Here is a 21,440-nt window from a genome sequence, read left to right as displayed (position 1 = left end):
CGCTTGCTTCCTTCTCTGTGATTAAAGAATCTCTGCTCATAAGCAGTGGGAGCCAGAGGAGTGTCCGCTGGGATGACGGAGCAGTGCCTGCCATGCCTCCTGCATGCTCCTCTCCCAGCTTCTCCATCCTGCCTGCCTTCTTCTCAGGTTCCTGATCCACGACTCATGCCTCTAACCTTTGTTTTCTTCTAGAGGTCAAAATGCTACCCCTGCCATGTGTTTTCTTTGTATGTTCTGTCTCCCCTATTACAGCATAAAGTCTTTAAGAATGAAGATGGTATCAGATTCATTTTAGCTAACATAGATCCTGGCAGATGGTTTGTGTTCACAATAGGTTTGCTTAATGAAACAAGTGCCTGAACCTTAATGAGAAAGCCATGTTAATTAGGGTAGGGAGGAGGTTCTAGTTCAGTAAAGAAATCAGGAGGGTAGAGTAGAAGAATAACTTACCTAAATGCCCAATGAGTGGAAAATCAGATATTTAGCACCTAACTTGCTGCTGATTTACAAAGTAATCTCCTTTGCACCCAGAGGCAGCTAGTCAAGGGAGGAGGGGCTGATGAATGGAGTGAATTAGCCAAATATGTTGCTGTGTGCATGCATGCATACATGTGCTGAGTCAGGTGGGGCTCTCCAATGGTCTGTGATCTTTAACTCCTGTCTAACTGGCTTTCTGTCCAGCCCTGGCTTTGGGCCCTAGCCTGTTTCTGTATGATCCTCCCCTGTCCCCACCCCGTCCAACAGAGACATAAGGCAAGGCTAATGTCACACTCACGTCAGGAGAGCTCAGTAAATATTTGTGGCGTTGAATTGGGTTTCCTCACGAGAGGAAGAAAATACAAGTAGCCTCCAGCCTGACACGAGGGCTCGCCTGAGTGGGATTTTTGAACCAGCTTTGGAGAGGTCAGACAGAATTGCTTGAGATTTCACTTACTATAGTTGTGTTTTGTTTTGTCTTTTTTTATCCCCTACACTGCTAATTTCTAAGCACTCCAGCATCTATGGAGCCATAGTTAAGAGTTATTGCCTACGATTGGGGGATCCTTTGCAAAAGCTTTTTATTTTTTTTCCCATAGGCTGTACATGGTCAAGACTAACACTCTCATTGAGCCTGCTTCCTCACTCTCTGAATTCTATCTGCTGCATGCTGCTGAGGATGGCATGTCTCCTACACATCCAAAACCACATATTGTACTTTCAGTCTAACTTATTAGGTTTCCTCCAACTTGGGGTTCTTCTGTACCTGCACATAAGTAATTCACGCTAATTTTCCTAAGAATGACTAGTTTGGAATCATGGCATGACAATTTACTTGAAATCTTACAAATTACATGAACCATTGGTATTTGTAGATTAAATATCTCAAGGTTTACATGATTTGGGGCATATAAGAAATGGTGTTTAATTAAAAGACCTCACAGAGGTCAAGGAAGAGGTGAGGACAGTAGGTAAGTGGGAAGAGGTCAAACATAGGTCAGCATACTTTTTATCCATTGCCTCCAACATCTAAGTTTTCCCATTTACCAAGGGTGGATAAGGCTGAGGGCATAACTAAGGCAAAATCCCATGGAAGGCATGGCTCATATAAGCACAACATGAGATTAGAATAATTAGAGAGATGGAAATGAAAGAAATACTAATTATTAGACTTTCTATTACTTGAAGCCTAGTGATAGCTCTACATTTCTATAATCTTGTGAAGATCATTAATTCTGATAATGATCCTAATATTAACTTCAAATTCATTTTTAAGCTTTCTGAATATGCCAAATGCCAGGAGACTGGATTGGTGCATTGGTATATTTTGTTTGAAATAAACAAAATGGAACTATGTAGGAAAAAATGCTACTGTAAAACCAACATCTGGATTCTAAACCTAAACTTCTTCCCTGATGAATTGACCTTTGGCCATGTATTTAGGCCCTGAGACTCAGGTTTCAATGTATGATAAACTTGGGTATTACCACCTATATCTTAACACTAGAGGCCCAGTACATGAAATTCATGCACTCTGGGGGGAGGGAGGGGAAGGGGGGTCCCTCAGCCTGGCCTGTGCCCTCTCGCAGTCCAGGATCCCTTGGGGGATGTCTGACTGCCAGCTTAGGTGGGCCTAAGCCAACAGTTGGACATCCTTAGCACTGCCACAGAGGCAGGAGAGGCTCCCACTGCCACCACTGCACTCCCCAGCTGTGAGCCCAGCTTCTGGCTGAGTGGCACTCCCCCTGTGGGAGCACACTGATCACCAGGGTGCAGCTCCTGCATTGGGCATCTGCCCCCTTGTGGTTAGTGCACATCATAGTGACCAGTCATTCTGCCGTTCAGTCGATTTGTATATTAGCCTTTTATTATATAGGATTCTTGTGAGGATCAAATGAGGTCATGCATGTAAACACATGAAAAAGTGCTTGGTACCTAGTAGGTGCTCAATACATGTTAATTCTCTTCATTGTATGCTATAAGCTTTTAAAAGGTTAACTCAAATACAATGGGGTGTTTTAATAGGACTCTTTTTGTCTCTCTTTTAGCTGATACTCATGACATTAGGTACCAACTACCCCCATATAACAAAGTGAGATGTTCTAGTGTTGAAGAAGGACTTGCAAAAGAAAAGAAAAGCCTGTTTTGGTCCATAAGCCCATTATCTGTGTTGCAGGTTGTGGCTAAGATAGCAATGCTCACCAATACCTCCTGTGCTTTCTACATTTTTTAGCCTCTTTGCATTAGATGGGACACAAGATTAGTTCTGATCAATGAACTGTGAATGGATGTGACACCTGTCACTTCTAGGCCAAAGCATAGAAAAGTGGGTGTGACTTCAATATGCACTCTTCCCTAATCTTGGTGGTTGTGGCTGAGTCACAAAAGGGAAGTTGTCTGCAACACAGGGTCACCTGATGGAGCAGCAGCCCTTGATAGACACCCAGATTTTCAGCAGGCTTTGCCTGAGAGTGAAATAAGGTTCTCTAAGCTACTGACCCATTGAGGCTAATTTGTTATGGCATACTAATACAAAGGAGAAGCTGGAAACTCAGGAGGTGATTTCTTCAAGGAAGTTGTCAAGATGTTGTGGCATGTTCCTTCCCTTGCCCTGATGGGGAAGGCAGGAGGGTACTTCCCTTTACTTCTACCTAGTGAGAGGGACTTCAAAGAGACCATGCAGAAAGCATCTGGGACCATGAGGCACAGAGACTACAGGATCCCAAGGAGGGGCTCTGAAGGGAGATACTGTGGTCAGATGGAGAGCTTGCTGATTTAGGAATAGAGTTTGTGGGGCAGGATGGATGGGAAAAAGACTGACCCAAGTGGAAGAGAGCTTACCTGGAGCTGCCTCAAAGGGACCTAGCTCAAGTTGCCACTTGTATGGGTTTTAGGAACCAACAGACTCAGGCTGTGTCTGGTGGACTTCAAGGGAGCAAGGGCTAAGGAAACCCAAAGTAGCCATTGGAGGAGACAGTGCCTACCATTGGCTTCTGAAATGCCTATGCGAAAGGGCCCCTGAGAAGAAGAGTTGGCCTTGATCCTCTGCCACAGCGGGAGGCAGTCCTTCTCAAACCTTGAATCCTCCTTTGTCCTGCCTTTGGAGGAAGCAGAGCATCTTGAGTTAGGGAGAGGGGCTCACACTCCAGGTGAGGAAATGGGGAACATGGCCTTGACCCCTCACCTGGAAGAAGAAGATCTGCTATAAGTGCAGTTCAGAGTATTAACTTTTGCTTGCGACTGATTAGTTTTATTATGAAAAAAAGATTCGGGGGGGGGTCTAAAAGTAGATTTTTAAAATACAAGTATGACAGGACATAATTTTTGAATATGAGGAAGAATTAGTCCTACAAAATAGGTTTGAAAGAGCAGAGGGAAGGGAAAAATTCCCCCCCCCCATACTTTCTCTCTCAAAAATATCACATATACTATCAATTGTATTAACACCTAATGCCAAAAATAGAACATAACCTGAAATATGCAATAGAGAGATGTCTTTTCTTGAACGATGTCACAGAATATGAAACAGTGAGTAATATATCATCTAAGTATAAATATGGTCTTCTAATATGGAATAGGATACTGAGAGGCAAAGACTCAGAAACATTTGTCTGGTGTCTTAAAACAGTGTCTTTAAAAAAGTCAATTAACTATAATACAAAATTGCTTGATAGTTGGAGCTCAGAGAAAAATTTAACATTAATTTTCTTAAATGCCCGATATTGTCGGCAGCAATAGAAAAGCAAAACTAGAGATTATGCTCTGCAAACATGTTCCACGAAGAAGCAGGTAATTACATTTTTATCAACTGCACCTCTTGCCTCTTTTAAATGGTTGTGTTTTATCCTACTCTAAAATGTTTACCTTCTCCACTGTTCCTTTGCAAGAGCGGCAAATTGTGTGGTGATAAGCTTGATAATTATGGGCACTGTAGGTTCTGGGAGACTTTCATGGTTGGAGTCAGTGGGCAGCATTATTCTGGGGCTATCATACAGGTTAAGTGACTTTCAAGGTGAGTTTTCAGAGGATCTCAGTGTGTCTTCTATGTCATCAGTGGAGCCAAGTGGGAGGTGGTATTGGATAATGGGTAACTGAAGGGCTTGGAAGATGAAAACCCAAAGCAGCTCCTACTTTTCTACCTGACAACTAACTGTACAATCTTGGGCAAGTCACTTCACTTACTTAAGGCTAGAGTTTTCTCCATATAACAATATTGTTATTACCTACCAAGGGTTACTATGAGGGTTCAATGCAGTAATAACTATAAAGCACTAACACAGTGCCAGGCAAGTGACATGAAAAAGACTAATAAAATAATAAAATAAACGTAATTATTTCAAAATGATGATCCAATGACATTAATGAGAATTATAAAAGAACCAGAGGCCCGGTGCACGAAATTTGTACGGGGGAGGGGTGTCCCTCAGCCTGGCCTGCACCATCTCCAATCTGGAACACCTCAGGGGATGTCTAACTACTAGGGGATCCCTGCGGGATCGGGCCTAAACTGGCAGTCGGACATCCCTCTCACAATCTGGGACTGCTGGCTCCTAACTGCTCATCTGCCTGCCTACCTGCTTGATCGCCTGTAACCGCTGGTCTGCCTGCCAGCCTGATTGCCCCCAACTTCCCTCCCCTGCTGGCCTGATAGCCCCCAACTGCCCTCCCCTGCTGGCCTGATAGCCCTCAACTGCCCTCCCCTGACGGCCTAATCACCCCCTCACTGCTCACTTCCCCTGCTCACTTCAAGGCCTGATCTTGTCCTTAACTTCTTGCTCCCCCGCTGGCCTGATCGCCCCTAACCACCTCTGCCTTGGCCCCTGCCACTGTGGCTTTGTCCAGAAGGAAGTCAGACATCCGGAAGATGTCTAGTCGACCCAGTCTAATTAGCATATTAACCTTTTATTGGTATAGATGGATAGATAATGTTAAAAGGATAAAATAGTATGATGAAATGATAATCAGAGACAGTGATAAGACCATGTAAAAATTATACAATTATAACAAAAGGGGCATATGTCACAGTCCAAAGATATATATTTTTACTCTTTTCAATTGTTTTATAACTATGATAGGCCTGGTAGTCCCTTTTAAAATACAGAAAAGAATAATAGTTGAACCATTTAGGACTATTGCCTGTAAAATAATATATGTAAAGTGTTTCCCACATTAGAAGAGTCAGCAAAATTTGCATCTGTCTCATTTCATGGCTGTAGTCTGCTTAACTCAAGTCTGAGGATTCTCATCAAAGCTTTGCTCATAGTCCCCTTCCAATTCTGTTTTTGGCACTGAGCTGTATAGGTTTTCCCTGCTATTTAAAAAAGTAGAGCATTTTCTAAACCTTTGAAATGGCAGAGAGTGAAGAAACAATTACCATTAATTTATGTCTTTATTTTGTTCACCATGATCGAAATGCTTAATTGTATCCAGTTTTACACTAAGCATAACAGCCTTACAAGATCTCTTCGGCTTTTCTGATACCTTAGGAAACCCCTTGCCAATGACGAACAAAATCAATGGTGATAAAGCAGATGCCAACGGACACTCTGGTGGCTGGATGCTGAGATGCTGAGAATCATGTAGTTTCTGGGGAGGAGCTTGGTGGGGCCACCTTCGCTCCTGCTCTGGGTGCCCGCGGCCTCTGGAAAGGCTGCTGCAAAACAGCGCTTTGAACACTATTTTTGCTTTTCACCTTTTTCCCCTAAAATCTTTTGGTTAGTGAAAACAGGCACTGATGTAGGTCTTTCGTAAAAGCAAAGAGGCTAACATGACCTTTCAAAGCAGGGGATACAGGCGTGCTTCTCCAAGCATGAGCTGCTTGTTCACAGAACTTATTTTTCTAGAAGTAGAAATACATTTATTAATCTCTCTCTTGCCTCTCACACACCTGCTTGGTGTTTCCAAGCTCACCAATTGTGTCAGATTGGCTGGGTTGAGGATGAGGGTCATTCTTGTAGCACTGTCCTGCGCCCTCCCAGATCAGTGTGAGGCATGCCCCCTATTGTGCCTGGGCCCTTAGGTGCCTCCTGCCTTCTGGTGAAGTCACTTTGGTGCCCTCCCTATTCCTTAAAGGCCAGGAACACCTGGTTCAGTCAAGGTGCTGGTTAGAATCTGGGAGCAGGGCAGGGCTGTGATCTCAAGGCTTCTGGGCTGCTAATGCAGACAGATCTGCTCCTTCCAGGAGATCTGCCTACCAGAGAGAGGCAGCTTTTGCCAGAGCCTGGTTGTGAGAGTGTGCTCCGGGTCTGACTGCCTGACTTGGAATCTTGATTTTACTATTTCTGAGCTGGGTAATCTTGTGCAATTTGCTTAATCTCTTTAAGAGTCAATTTCCTCACTTGTGAAAGAGGGTTTATTTCAGTATCTTCCTTTTAGGATCCCAGCAAGGATTAAAAAGATAATCTATATGAAGTATATAGTGTAATTCCTGGCACAAAGATACTCAATAAAAGTTAGACACAAAATTATTATGCAACATAAAACTCAAAAGAGCCTATTATACCAAAATGGAAGTTTTGCTAGCAGGAGACTTCTCCATTATGTGGAGAAACTTCTGGAAACTTATTTCTTGTTTTAAAAAAACTTGTCAACTTCATTGGTTAGTAAGGTTAAACTTTTCCCCTCAACTTTATTGCTATGTTTATTTGTTCTTTGGTGAACTGTCAGTTAAGAACTCTCCAATTTTCTGCTTCCTTTTATTTTTTTGATTAAACATTTTATTTTGAGGTAACTGTATATTCATAGGCAGTGTGTGCATTTATTTTTCCATTTTCTTTTTGTTTTGTTTTATCTTGTATTTATTTATTTTTAATATTTAAATTTACAGTTGACATACAGTTTATATTAGTTTCAATAAATCTAATACCTATCTGACACCCAATATAGTGAATACAATGTTATTAATAATACTAGAGGCCTGGTACATGAAATTCGTGCACAAAATTCGTGCATGGGTGGGGGTCCCTTAGCCCGGCCTGCACCCTCTCCAATCCAGGACCCCTCGGGGGATGTCTGACTGCCTCTCGCAATCCGGGACCACTCCTAACTGCTTACCTGCCTGCCTGCCAGATCACCCCTAACCCCTCTGCCTGCCTGCCTGATTGCCCCTAACCACTGCCTGCCTGATCACCCCTAACCATCTCTGCCTGCCTGCCTGATCACCCCTAATTGCTCCCCTACCAGCCCGATCGCCCCTAACTGCTCCCCTGCTGGCCTGATTGCCCCTAACTGCCTCTGCCTCACCCCGCACCCAGGACCCAGGCTTCCCTCCCTCTGGCCGGCCACAGGCACCCAGAACCTGGGCCGGCTTCGCCCGAGCTGGCTGTAGCTGCAGGGGACTATGGGCAGGTGGCTTTGCCCAGGCTGCAGCCACAGGCGCCTGGGTCTGCGGGGCGGGCGGCTTGTCCCTCCCCTGGGCCACAGCCACAGGCGCAGGCACTGGCACTGGCACCTGGGACTGCGGGGTGGGCGGCTTGTCCCTCTCCTGGGCCATAGCTGCAGGCGCAGGCACTGGCACTGGCTCCCGGCACTGCAGGGCGGGCAGCTTGTCCCTTTCCCAGTGGCAGGCGCAGGCACAGACACTGGCGCCTGAGACCACAAGGTGAGCGGCATGTCCCTCTCCTGGGCCATAGGTGCAAACACAGCTGTTGGTGCCCGGGACTGCGGGGACCATGGGGCTTGTGGATTGTCCCTCTCCAGGGCCGCAGCCTGGCTGGTCCCCATTCCTCTCTCATGAGCTCATTTTTGCCTGGCTGACTCCCCATTCCTCTCTCCCCAGTGTTGAGTGTCTGAGCCATTACAGTGTGACTGCATGATTGTGTGATGACCATTTGCATATTAGCTCTTTATTATATAGGATAAGATTTGCTATGCAGTACTTTACATCCCCATGATTATTTTGTAACTGCCAATTGTACTTCTTAATCCCGTCACCTTTTTCACCTATCCCTCCAGCCCCCCTCCCATCAAAATGTCCTCCATATCTATGAGTCTGCTTGTTCATTTATTTTGTTTTATAGATTTCAAATATAAGTGAAATAATCTGTCATTTGTCTTTCTCTGTCTTTATTTCACTTAGCATAATACCCACTACATCCTTGTTGCTGATGGCAAGATTTCATTCTTTTTTTTATGGCTGAGTCATATTCCATTATTTATATGCACCACTTCTTCTTTATCCATTCATCTATTGGTGGGCACATAGGTTGCTTCCATATCTTGACTATCCTATATAATAAAAGCCTAGGTGGTATTACGCGTGATGCCATCACAAGATGGTCATCACAAGATGGCTGCCACAAGATGACCACCCTCACATCGTCACAAGATGGCCACTACAAGATGGCCACTACAAGATGGCTGGCAGGGGAGGGCAGTTGTGGTCGATCAGGTCAGCAGGGGAGGGAAGTTGGGGGCAAACAGGCCAGCAGGGTAGGGCAGTTGGGTGCGACCAGGCCTGCAAGGGAGGGCAGTTGGGGGTGACCAGGCCTGCAGGGAAGGGCAATTGGGGATGACCAGGCATGCAGGGGAGGTAAGTTAGGGGTGACCAGGCCAGCAGGGGAGGGCAGTTGGGGGCGATCGGGCTGGCAGGGGAGGGCAGTTGGGGGTGATCAGGCCTGCAGGGGAGAAGTTAGGGGGCAATTAGGCTGGCAGGCAGAAGTGGTTAGGGGCAACCAGGCAGGCAGGCAGGTGAGTGGTTAAGAGCCAGCAGTCCTGGACTGTGAGAGGGCAGTTAGACATCCCCCAAGGGGTCCTAGATTGGAGAGGGTGCAGGCTGGGCTGAGGGACACCCCTCTCCACCACATGAATTTTGTGCACCGGGCCTCTAGTTGTAAATAATGCTGCAATAAACATATGGGTTTATATGTCTTTTTGGTTTAGTGTTTTTATTTTCTTCATATAAATACCCTGAAGTGGATTGCTGGGTCCTTCTTCATCTCTTGTTATAGCCTTTGTTTCAAGTTTATTTTTGTCTTGTTTTGTTATCCATTCAATCACTGTATGTCTTTTGATTGAAGCATTTAATACATTTACACTTAAAGTAATTTTTGATAGATATGTATTTATAGCTATTATTCATATTTTTGATTATTTTCTTATTCTTCTTAAAGAAGACCCTTTTACATTTCTTGTAATAGTGGTTTGGTGGTGATGAACTCCCTTTAGCTTTTTCTTTCTTTCTGTTTTTAATATGTTTTTATCGATTTCAGAGAGGAAGGGAGAAGAAGGGAGAGATAGAAACATCAACAATGAGAGAGAATCATTGATCAGCTGTCTCCCACACACCCAACACTGCAGATCGAGCCCGAAACCCAAGCATGTGCCCCTGACCAGAATCGAACCCGGGAGCCTTCAGTCTGCAGGCCAACACTCTATCCACTGAGCCAAGCTGGCTAGGGCCCTTTAGCTTTTTCTTATGTAGAATATTGTTGTAGGTCCTTGCTTTTCATCACTTGAATATTTCATGCCAGTTTCTTCTGGCCTGCAAAGTTTCTACTGAGAAATCAGCTGACAGTTTTATGGGAACTCCCTTGTAGGTAACTAACTGCTTTTTGCTACTTTTAAGATTCTCCCTTTGTCTTTAACTTTTGGCAATTTAATTATGACTGGTCTTGATGTGGGCCTGTTTGGGTTCATTTTAATTTGGGATTCTTTGTGTTTCTTGGACTTTCATGTCTGTTTCCTTCATGAGTTTAGGGAAGTTCTCTGTTATTATTTTTTCACATAGGTTTTCAATTTCTTGCTGTCTCTCTTCTACTTCCATACCCAAATGATGTTGAAGTTGTCCCAGAGACTCCTTACACTATCCTTGTCTTTTTATTAAAAAAAAAAAATAAAAAAAATTTATTCTTGTTTCTTTTTGCTGTTCTGATTGAGTATTTTTTACTTTCTTATTTTCCAAATTGCTGATCTGATCTTCTATTTTACTGTTGATTACCTGTAATAATTCTTCATTTCAATTAGTGTATTCTTTGTTTCTGGCTGGTTCTTTTTATGGTTTCCTAATTCTTTTTCATGCTGTTGAAACTCTCACTAAGTTACATGAGCATCCTTATAACCATTGTTTTGAACTCTGTATCTGGTAGTTTGTTTTCCTTCATTTCATTTAGTTTAATTTCTGGGGATTTCTCTTGTTCTTTCATTTGGGACTGATTACTTTATCTCTCCATTTTGGCTGCCTCTCTGCTTGCTCTCTCTCTCTCTCTCTCTCCCTGTGTTTATTCTGTGTATTAGATAAATATGCTATGTCTCCCAGTCTTGGTATGGTGGACTCATGTAGTCGGTGTCCTGTATGGCCCAGTGGTGCAGCCTCCCTAGTCACCTAATCCAGGTGCTCCAGGTGTGTTCCTCATGTGGGGTTGTGTGCACCTTCTGATTGTAGTTGAGCCTTGATAGCTGTTGACACATCACTGAGAGGGATTGACTCCCAGGCTGATTGGCTACAAGGACTGGCTGAAACTACAGTGGAGAAGCTGCTGTTCAGGAGCTGACCCCACAGAGCAGGACTGCTGACCCCACAGAGCAGGACTGCTGACCCCACAGAGCAGGACTGCTTCAGTGGGGCTTTGGTGCACGCTGATTCTGCCCTTTGAGCGTGTCACTTTTGAAGGTGGTTGGGTGGTGCTCTGGTGTGGCCTGAAGCTGTCCACCAGGTGCTAGCTCTGGGGCCTTTACAGGAGGTGCAGGCCAAGATCAGCCACCATCTGTGTTCTGCTTGGGGCCATCTGTCCTGACCTACAGAGCAATTGGCCAATGGCAGCTACTTGTGTTGGACTTGGAGGTGCCTGGTGGGAGAAGCTGAGCTTTTAGGAAAGTCTGAGGCATGAGCCAAGAGAAGCTGTTTGTATGAAAAAGCTGCTAGAAATGGCTTGGGTGGGCTTGAATGTTCTATGGCGCAGGGTCTCAGGGCATCACCAGGATGGGGCAAACAATGTTAGCCAGGTTGATGGAGACTGGGATGTGGTGCCCACCTGCTGGCTCTGTGGGGAGAGGGCTCAGGAAGAGAACAATGGCCTCTGCCAACATTTCTGTCTGGGAGAAAGTTGCTCTTCAAGCCCTAGACCTAAAGCCAGATAATTAAGTTCCTCACCATATGTCCCTGGCACCTTTGAAGCTGCTGCCCCAGTGCAGGAGTTCAGAGTGAGTAAGTCTCTGTGTGGACCCTTTAAGAGGAACTTCTTGAGACTCCAGCAGCCCTCTATCTCACTCAACCCAAATTACCACTAGTTTTATAACCAGAAGTTATGGAGACTTCTCTTCCTGGCACTGGAACCCCGGGCTGGGGGTTCTGGTGTGGGGCTGGAACCCCTAGCTCTTTAGGGGGGATCTCCATAGCCAAGCATTCCTCCTAAATTTTAACCATCACAAGTGAGTGTGGGACCAGCCCGTTCCATCTCTCAGCCCTTCCTACCAGTGGCTTCTTCTTTATATCCTTAGTTGACTTCCATTCAGCCAGATTTCAGGCAGTTCTGAAAGATGGCTAGTCTGTAGTTTAGTTGTAAGTTTGATGTGCTTAGGGGGGCTTCTGAGTACCATCTTGACTGGCCCCTGTTTTGTCAGTTTCTTTATGTTATTTAAATTGGATCGTTTCTATTGTCCTATCTTTGAGGTCACTAATCTTTCTTCTGGTCTCCACAGTCTGCTGTTAAGTCCACCCACTGAGTTTTATGAGGTAATTGCATATTTCAGTTCTAAACTTTCCATTTGATTCTTCTGTATATGTTCTGTTTCTTTGTTAACATTTTTTATTTCTTTTCTGAGTCTGTTTCTTCATTTGTTTCACATGTGTTCTTAATTGCTTATTGAAGTATTATATAATATCTGATTTAAAATATTTGTCAGACAATTCTAACATCTCTGTGTTGATGTCTGTTTTTTTTTTTTCATTCAAGCTGAAATTTTTCTTAGTTTTTTTTTTTGGGGGGGGGGTTCTTTTTTTTTTTCAAATTTTTATTAAGATATTATATGTGTACATATCTTACCATTGCCCCCCCCCCACCCCACTCCCATACATGCCCTCACCCCCCAATGTCTTGCATCTGTTGGTTACTCTTATATGCATGCATACAAGTCCTTCAGTTGATCTCTTGTTTCCCCCACCTCTCCCTAACCTTACCGCTGTAGACAGTCTGTTTGATGCTTTACTGCCTCTGTAACTATCTTTTTGTTCATCAGTTTATAATGTTTTTCATTATCCCTAAATGAGTGAGATCATGTGGTATTTTTCTTTCATTGACTGGCTTATTTCACTTAGCATAATGTTCTCTAATTCCATCCAGGTGTCTACAAATGGTAGTAATTCCTTCTTTTTTATGGCAGCATAGTATTCCATTGTGTAGATGTACCATAGTTTTCTGATCCAGTCATCTGCTGACGGGCACCTAGGCTGTTTCCAAATCTTAGCTATTGTAAATTGTGCTGCTATGAACATAGGGGTGCATATATCCTTTCTGATTGGTGTTTCTGGTTTCTTAGGATATATTCCTAGGAGTGGGATTACTGGGCCAAATGGGAGTTCCATTTTCAGTTTTTTGAGGAAACTCCATACTGTTCTCCACAGTGGCTGCACCAGTCTGCATTCCCACCAGCAGTGCACGAGGGTTCCTTTTTCTCCGCATCCTCGCCAACACTTGTCGTTTGTTGATTTGTTGATGATAGCCATTCTGACAGGTGTGAGATGGTATCGCATTGTCATTTTGATTTGCATCTCTCAGATAATTAGTGACTTTGAGCATGTTTTCATGTGTCTCTTGGCCTTCCTTCTGTCTTCTTTCGAAAAGATTCTATTTAGGTCTGTTGCCCATTTTTTTATTGGATCATTTATCTTCCTTTTATTAAGTTGTATAAGCTGCCTGTAGATGTTGGAAATTAAACCTTTATCAGTGCTACCATTTGCAAATATGTTCTCCCATACAGTGGGCTTTCTTGTGGTTTTGTTGATGGTTTCTTTTGCTGTGCAAAAGCTTTTTATTTTGAAGTAGTCCCATTTGTTTATTTTCTCTTTGGCTTCCATTGCCCTAGGGGCAGTATCACTGAAAAAGTTTTTTTGGCATATGTCTGAGATTTTGCTGCCTGTGGATTCCTCTAGTATTTTTATGGTTTCCCATCTTATATTTAAGTCCTGTATCCATTTTGAGTTTATTTTTGTGTATGGTGTAAGTTGGTGATCTAGTTTCATTTTTTTGCATGTATCTGTCCAATTTTCCCAACACCATTTATTGAAGAGACTGTCTTGACTCCATTGTATGTTCATGCCTCCTTTGTCAAATATTAATGGCGCATATTGGTTTGGGTCGATATCTGGATTCTCTGTTCTATTCCATTGATCTATATGTCTGTTCTTGTGCCAGTACTAGGCTGTTTTGAGGACAGTGGCTTTGTAATACAGCTTGAAATCTGGTATTGAGATTCCTCCTACTTTATTCTTCTTTCTCAGGATTGCTATGGCTATTCAGGGTCTTTTTTTTTTTATATATTTTATTGATATTTTACAGAGAGGAAGGGAGAGGGATAGAGAGTTAGAAACATCGATGAGAGAGAAACATCGATCAGTTGCCTCCTGCACACCCCCCATTGGGGATGTGCCCACAACCAAGGTACATGCCCTTGACCGGAATCGAACCCGGGACCCTTCAGTCCGCAGGCCGACGCTCTATCCACTGAGCCAAACCGGTTCCGGCTATTCAGGGTCTTTTTTTATTCCACATGAATTTTTGGAGAGTTCTTTCTAGGTCTGTGAAATATGCTGTTGGTATTTTAATGGGGAGTGCATTGAATCTATAGATTGCTTTGGGTAGTATGGACATTTTGATGATGTTGATTCTACCAATCCATGAACATGGTATGTTCTTCCATCTGTTTACATCTTCCTCTATCTCTTTTTTCAGTGTCCTGTAGTTTTCCGCATATACGTCTTTTACCTCCTTGGTTAGGTTTATTCCTAAGTATCTTAATTTTTTTGGTGCGATGGAAAATGGGATTGCTTTTTTAGTCTCTCTTTCTGTAAGTTCACTGTTGGTGTATAGAAATGCCATAGATTTCTTGGCATTAATTTTGTATCCTATTACATTGCCGAATTCATTTATTAAGTCTGTTAATTTTTTGATGGACTCTTTTGGGTTTTTTATGTACGATATGTCATCTGCAAATAAGGACAGCTTTACTTCTTCTTTTCCAATTTGGATGCCTTTTATTTCTTCTTCTTGTCTAATTGCAATGGCTAATACTTCCAGTACTATGTCAAACAGGAGTGGTGAGAGTGGGCATCCTTGTCTTGTTCCTGTTCTTAGGGGAAATGGTTTTAGTTTTTGCCCATTGAGTATGATGTTAGCTGTGGGTTTATCATATATAGCTTTTATTATGTTGAGGTATGATCCTTCTATTCCCACCTTGTTGAGAGTTTTTATCAAGAAAGGGTGTTGGATTGCCAAAACCGGTTTGGCTCAGTGGATAGAGCGTCAGCCTGCGGACTGAAGGGTCCCGGGTTCGATTCCGGTCAAGGGCACGTACCTTGGTTGCGGGCACATCCCCAGTAGGGGGTGTGCAGGAGGCAGCTGATCGATGTTTCTCTCTCATCGATGTTTCTAGCTCTCTATCCCTCTCCCTTCCTCTCTGTAAAAAATCAATAAAATATATATTAAAAAAAAAAAAAAGAAAGGGTGTTGGATTTTGTCAAATGCTTTTTCTGCATCAATTGATATGACTATGTGATTTTTATCTTTCAATTTGTTTATGTGATGTATCACATTTATTGATTTGTGGATATTGTACCATCCTTGCATTCCTGGGATAAACCCTACTTGGTCATGGTGTATGATCTTTCTGATGTACTGCTGGATCCGATTTGCTAGAATTTTGTTGAAGATTTTGGCATCTACATTCATGAGGGATATTGGTCTGTAATTCTCCTTCATTGTGTTGTCTTTATCTGGTTTTGGTATTAGGGTGATGCTGGCTTCATAGAAGGAGCTTGGAAGTGTTCCTTCCTCTTGAATTTTTTGGAATAGTCTGAGGAGGATAGGTTTTAGTTCTTCCTTGAATGTTTGGTAAAACTCTCCTGTGAAGCCGTCTGGTCCCGGGCTTTTGTTTGCCGGAAGCTCTTTGAAGACTGCTTCAATTTCTTCCATAGTTACTGGCATATTGAGCTGTTTAGATTCTTCCTGATTTAGTTTTGGAAGGTTATATTTTTCCAGGAATATGTCCATTTCCTCCAGGTTGTCCAGTTTGTTGGAATAGAGTTGTTCGTAGTATTTTTTAACAATCCTTTGTATTTCGGCGGGATCTGTTGTTATTTCACCTCTTTCATTTCTGATTTTGTTTATTTGGGTCCTCTCTCTTTGCTTCTTGGTGAGCCTGGCTAGAGGTTCATCAATCTTGTTTATCCTTTCAAAGAACCAGCTCTTGGTTTTGTTGATCTTTTGTATTGTTTCTTTGGTCTCTATGTCGTTTATCTGTGCTCTGATCTTTATTATTTCCTTCCTTCTGCTTACACTGGGCTTTTCTTGTTGCTCTTTTTCTAACTCTTTGAGTTGTTGGGTTAGGTAATTTATTACCATTGTTTCTTGTTTTTGCAGTAGGCTTGTAGAGCTATGAACTTCCCTCTCAAGACTGCTTTCGCTGTGTCCCATAGATTTTGGATTGTAGTGTTTTCATTGTCATTTGTTGCCATGATGTTTTTTATTTCTTCTTTGATCTCTCTGGTAACCCAGTCATGGTTTAATAGCATGCTGTTTAGCCTCCATGTGTTTGATTTCTTTGGGTTGTTTTTATTGTAGTTGATTTCCAGTTTTATGCCACTGTGGTCTGAGAAGATGCTTGATATGATTTCTATCTTCTTGAATTTGAAGAGACTTTGCCTATGTCCCAACATATGGTCTATCTTTGAAAATGACCCATGTGCACTTGAGAAGAATGTATATTCTGTGGCTTTGGGGTGAAAAGTTCTGAAGATGTCAATTAATTCCATCTGGTCTAGTGAGTCATTTAGGATTGATGTTTCTTTGCTGATTTTTTGTTTAGAGGATTTGTCCAATGGTGATAGTGGGGTATTAAAGTCTCCTACTATGATTGTATTGCTGTCAATCTCTACCTTGATATCCTCCAGGAGTTTTTTTTATGTATTTGGGTGCTCCTGTATTGGGTGCATATATGTTTACCAGAGTTATTTCTTCTTGTTGGATTGCTCCCTTTAGTATTATGAAGTGGCCTTCCTTATCTCTTGTTATGTCCTTCAGTTTGAGATCTAATTTGTCAGATATAAGTATTGCTACCCCAGCTTTTTTTTCAGTTCCATTTGCCTGGAAAACCTTTTTCCATCCCTTCACCCTCAGTCTGTGTGCGTCTTTTTTTCTGAGGTGGGTTTCTTGTAGACAGCTGATATATGGGTCATGTTTTCTTATCCAATCCATTACCCTATGTCTTTTGATTGGGGCATTTAATCCGTTTACATTTAAAGTTATTATTGATAGGTACTTATTTGTCGCCATTCCTATTCTTTACACCTGTGTTCCTTCTTCACTTCCTATTTCTTTTTTTTTTACAGCAGACCCTTTAGCATTTCTTGCATTGCTGGTTTAGTGGTAATAAATTCCCTTAGTCCTTTTTTGTCTGTGAAGCTCCTGATTTCACCTTCAATTTTGATTGATAGCCTTGCTGGGTACAGTATTCTTGGATTCAGACCCTTCCTTTGCATGACTTTGTATATTTCATTCCATTCCCTTCTGGCCTGATGAGTTTCTGTTGAGAAATCAGTTGCTAGTCTGATGGGGGTTCCTTTGTATGTAACTTTCTGTCTCTCTCTGGCCGCTTTTAAGATTCTTACTTTGTCGTTGGTGTTTGCCAATTTAATTATAATGTGCCTTGGCGTTGGTCTTTTGGGGTTCATTTTGCTTGGGACTCTGTGAGCTTCTTGGATTTGTGTGGGTTTTTTCTTCCCAATATCATTGAAGTTTTCTGTCATTATTTCTTCAAAGAGGTTTTCTATTCCTTGCTCAGCTTCCTTTCCTTCTGGAACCCCTATTATGCGGATGTTGTTTTGTTTCATGTTGTCCCAAAGTTCCCTTAGGCTCTCCTCCTGCCTTTTAATTTTTTTTTCTAGAAGTTGCTCTACTTGGGTATTTTTTTCCCATCTTGTCTTCTAGCTCACTGATGCGGTCCTCTGCTTCTTCTAGTCTACTCTTGATGCTTTCTATTGAGTTCTTTACAGCAGCGATGTCATTTTTCATTTCTTCTTGGTTCTTCTTCATTTCCTCTTGGTTCTTGCTCATATTGTCGAATTTGTCTTCCATTCTTTTCAGCCACCTTATGACCATTTCTCTGAATTCTTTTTCTGGAAGGTTGCTTGCTTCCATTTCGTTTACTTCCTTTTCTGGTGATGCCTGCTTTTCTTTCATATGCGGGCTGTGTCTTTGTCTCCCCATGGTCTCTCTTCTCTGGGTGTCTGGTTATGTAGTTCTCTCTCTCCTGCGTCGATTTAAAGGCACAAAATACAGCACTACCAGGTACAACACACAAGGCACTGAACAGAAATGTATTCACGATATTAATAACCTCCAATAAAGGTGACCACCAGAGAAAGGCAAATTAGGGGATAGGAGAGAAAGAAGAAGAGGAAAAAGAAAGAAAGAAGAAGAAGAAGAAAAAAAGGAGTGTCAAAATGAAATTGGGAAAAGGGAAAAAAAGAAGAAAAAAAAAGTAAGAGAGACAAGAAAGAGACTAAGAGAGAAAGGGAAACAGACTATATATATTGGGGATAAAACTCCAATAGAACAATCACTTATCCCAGCAAATGCCAGCAACAAGTACCTGGGGATTAATACAAACTACAACACCAACTAATTCTGAGTGAGGCAAGGGAAAACAGAAGCACTAAACAAACAAAAAAATAAACAAAAGAAGAATAAGCAAAACAATCTCACAAAAAAGCATAAAACTTCGATACAGTCTACATTCAAGCGAACAACAACAAAAGGACAGAGAGAAAAACAATTTTTTGGATAGTTAAGACAGCGAAGAGAGAGGTGTGTATGGACCTGGAGCAGGGGATTGGAGATTAGATATATTAGTAGGGTGAAATTTTAATAGGGGGTAAACAGAAAGAATAGGGAAAATCTAAAGCAGGAAAGGGGTAAGATAAATGGGACACCGAAAAGGGAAAAGTGAGGAAGAGAGTGATGGCATAAAGGTAGATTTGAGATAGAGTAAAATGATGCTAAAGGAAAGATAAAAATAGAATGTAGAACATTAATCCCAAAACAAAATGAAGAGAAAATAAAATGACACTTAAAAAAAAAAAAAGATAAAATAGCGGTAGTAATAATACGGATTGAAAATAAAAATGTAGTAATTAAAAAGGTAAAATCAAGTGAGGAAAAAAAATTAGTTTCTTGAGTAAAAGATGCAAAAAATGAAAATAAAAAAATAAAAAATAAAAATAAGATGTGGAGTAGTGAAGGTCATTCACTTCCTCTGTTGTTCTGTTTGGCACGCCTGTTTCTCAGTCCAGACAGTATTGTAGTTCCCTGCGTTCCACTGCTCTTCAGTGATGTAAGCCAGTCCTGATTTTAAGCAGGCGGTGTGTCTTAATTCGTATTCCTTTATTTTTGATTACACAAGAGTCAATTTGTGATTCAGCCCCTGGGTGGCAGTGTTTCTGGATTGACTTCCGGGTTTATCTATGGCCTCTCTAGGGAATGTTAGAGCCTTCTTTCCCTGTGGCACTCACTACCGGTTTGTGGGAGTGGGCTGCCTCAGAGTTGGCTCTCCGATGGTCACTCCCCGCTCCGATCCCCAGGTTCCAGAAAAACAACTTTCCCCTGCAGTCTCCCAGGGTGTCCCCAACTGGGTGATCCTATGAATTGGGCTTAGTAATCAGAAGCAAGAATTTCAAGAGGAAAAAGCCCAAGTGTGCGCACTCCGTGGCTGCGCGTAAGTCTAGCACACCCCTGAAATTCTTAGGGTGTCCCTGCACTTCAGATCAAAATGGGTTGCTTTTTAGAGAGCCCTTCTGTTAGCAGCTCTGAGGACCCCCTTCCACATTCACAGATCACGCCAGCCCCAACAGCCATGGATTTTTCTAGGCACAGACTTCCCTGGTCCTCCAGCTCCCGCAAAACGCACGTTCCTCTCTCGCGCTGGGACCAGAGACCTCACCTTATCCCAGGTGAAATCTGACCTTTCCGTGGTGGAGTGTAGAGCTCCTCTGAACCCGTGTGTTTGCGCCAACTGGGGAGCGTTGTTCTGGGGCTCGCAGCTGTTCTGTGGGTGCCACAGTTGTGGATTCTCAGGCTTCCGATAAGCTCCACTTTCTGGTTCAAGATGGCGCAGATTCCGCGTCCAAGCCCGCAGCTCCTGGAGGGGACCCAGCCGCAGTGGGAGCTGCCAGGTCAGGGGAACCCCGTCTAGCAGTCTCCCACCTTCTTCTGGAGTTCAGCTGTCCCCCAACTTGCCAACAAACACTCCTCGTGCGACCCTCAGCTGTTCTTTCTTTCTGCTCCGGGACAAGGCTCGGAACACGTCTGTCTATTCCGCCGCCATTTTTCTCCCACAATCAGTTTTTTTTTTTTTTTTATAAGTGTTTTATTATACCTGAACATTTTGGCTATTATTTTAACTAGGTTTTATAATATCTCTCCATCTCAGGAAAGGTTGCTGCCCCTCATTACTGCCAGGTAGGGGTGGGAATCCCAGTTCCACATTCATCCTTGGTGGACCCCTTGGGTAATAGAGCTCCTCCTTAACTGCTGGGCAGGGGTAAGAGCTCTGACTCCCCATGAGGTATTTTTTCTCATCTTGTCTGGGAGGGCAGGTGCCCTGTTACTACTCCCAGATGGTCTGCACGGGGGAAGGGCATGGTGGCCTCATTAGCACTGGGTGGTGGTAAAAGTTCTGACGCTATGCCTCCTCTGACCCTTTCTCACTCTAGCTGTAACTGAGGAGGAGCAGGATGCCTTGTTACTCTGGGTAGCTTACTTGGTGCTATGTTATTGCATTCTTTCCATATGGTCTCCCTAAGGTGGACTGGGGGAACCTCATTACTGTCCATTACATGCTCATTGCTGCAGGTAACTTTACAGTAATGTATGGCTCCCTACTCTGTCTTTTCTGACATCACTCTGGTGGGGGCATTCAGAGCACCTTGTTACAGTTCAGAGAGGGTGAAAGTCTAAGCTCCCCAGCTGGTCTTTGCTGGCATGGGCAGGGTGGGCCATAGCTGTAACTGTGATGTCTGGCTGGAGTAGAGCATTATTGACTCAAAGTTATGTCTTGCTAGGCTGCTCCTTTCAGTTAGGAAAGCAGGTATTTTGGGAGGCTTTTTTGGTTTGCATCCATTGGCATTTCCAGAGTGCAGGCTTCTTTAGCTCCAAGTCTGGGATATATATATATATATATATATATATATATATATATATATATATATCCCTATATAATAAAAGGCTAATATGCAAATCGACTGGACAGAGGAATGACTGGTTCCTATGATGCACACTGACCACCAGGGGAAGATGTTCAATGCAGGAGCTGCCCATGGTGGTCAGTGCACTCCCACAGGGGGAGTACCACTCAATCAGAAGCCCTGAGCTGGTCTCATGGCTGGTGAGCACAGTGGCAGTGGTGGGAGCCTCTCCTGCCTCTGCGGCAGCCCCTGTGGGGCTAAGCCATCAGTCGGACATCCTCCGAGGATTCCCGGACTGCAAGAGGGCATAGGCTGGGCTCAGGGACCTACCCCCACCCCCCAGTGCATGAATTTCGTGCACCGGGCCTCTAACATACATATATATATATGTGTGTGTGTGTGTGTGTGTTTGTATATATATATATATATATATATATTAGAGGCTTGGTGCACGAAATTCATGCATGCGGGGGGGGGGGGTGTCCCTCAGCACAGCCTGCATCCTCTCCAATCTGGGACATCCCTCTCACAATCCAGGACTGCTGGCTCCCAACTGCTCACCTGCCTGCCT

This window comes from Plecotus auritus (assembly GCF_963455305.1).
Source record: "Plecotus auritus genome assembly, chromosome: 5".
In the NCBI taxonomy this organism is placed as follows: domain Eukaryota; kingdom Metazoa; phylum Chordata; class Mammalia; order Chiroptera; family Vespertilionidae; genus Plecotus; species Plecotus auritus.
This window is presented reverse-complemented; position numbering follows the sequence as displayed.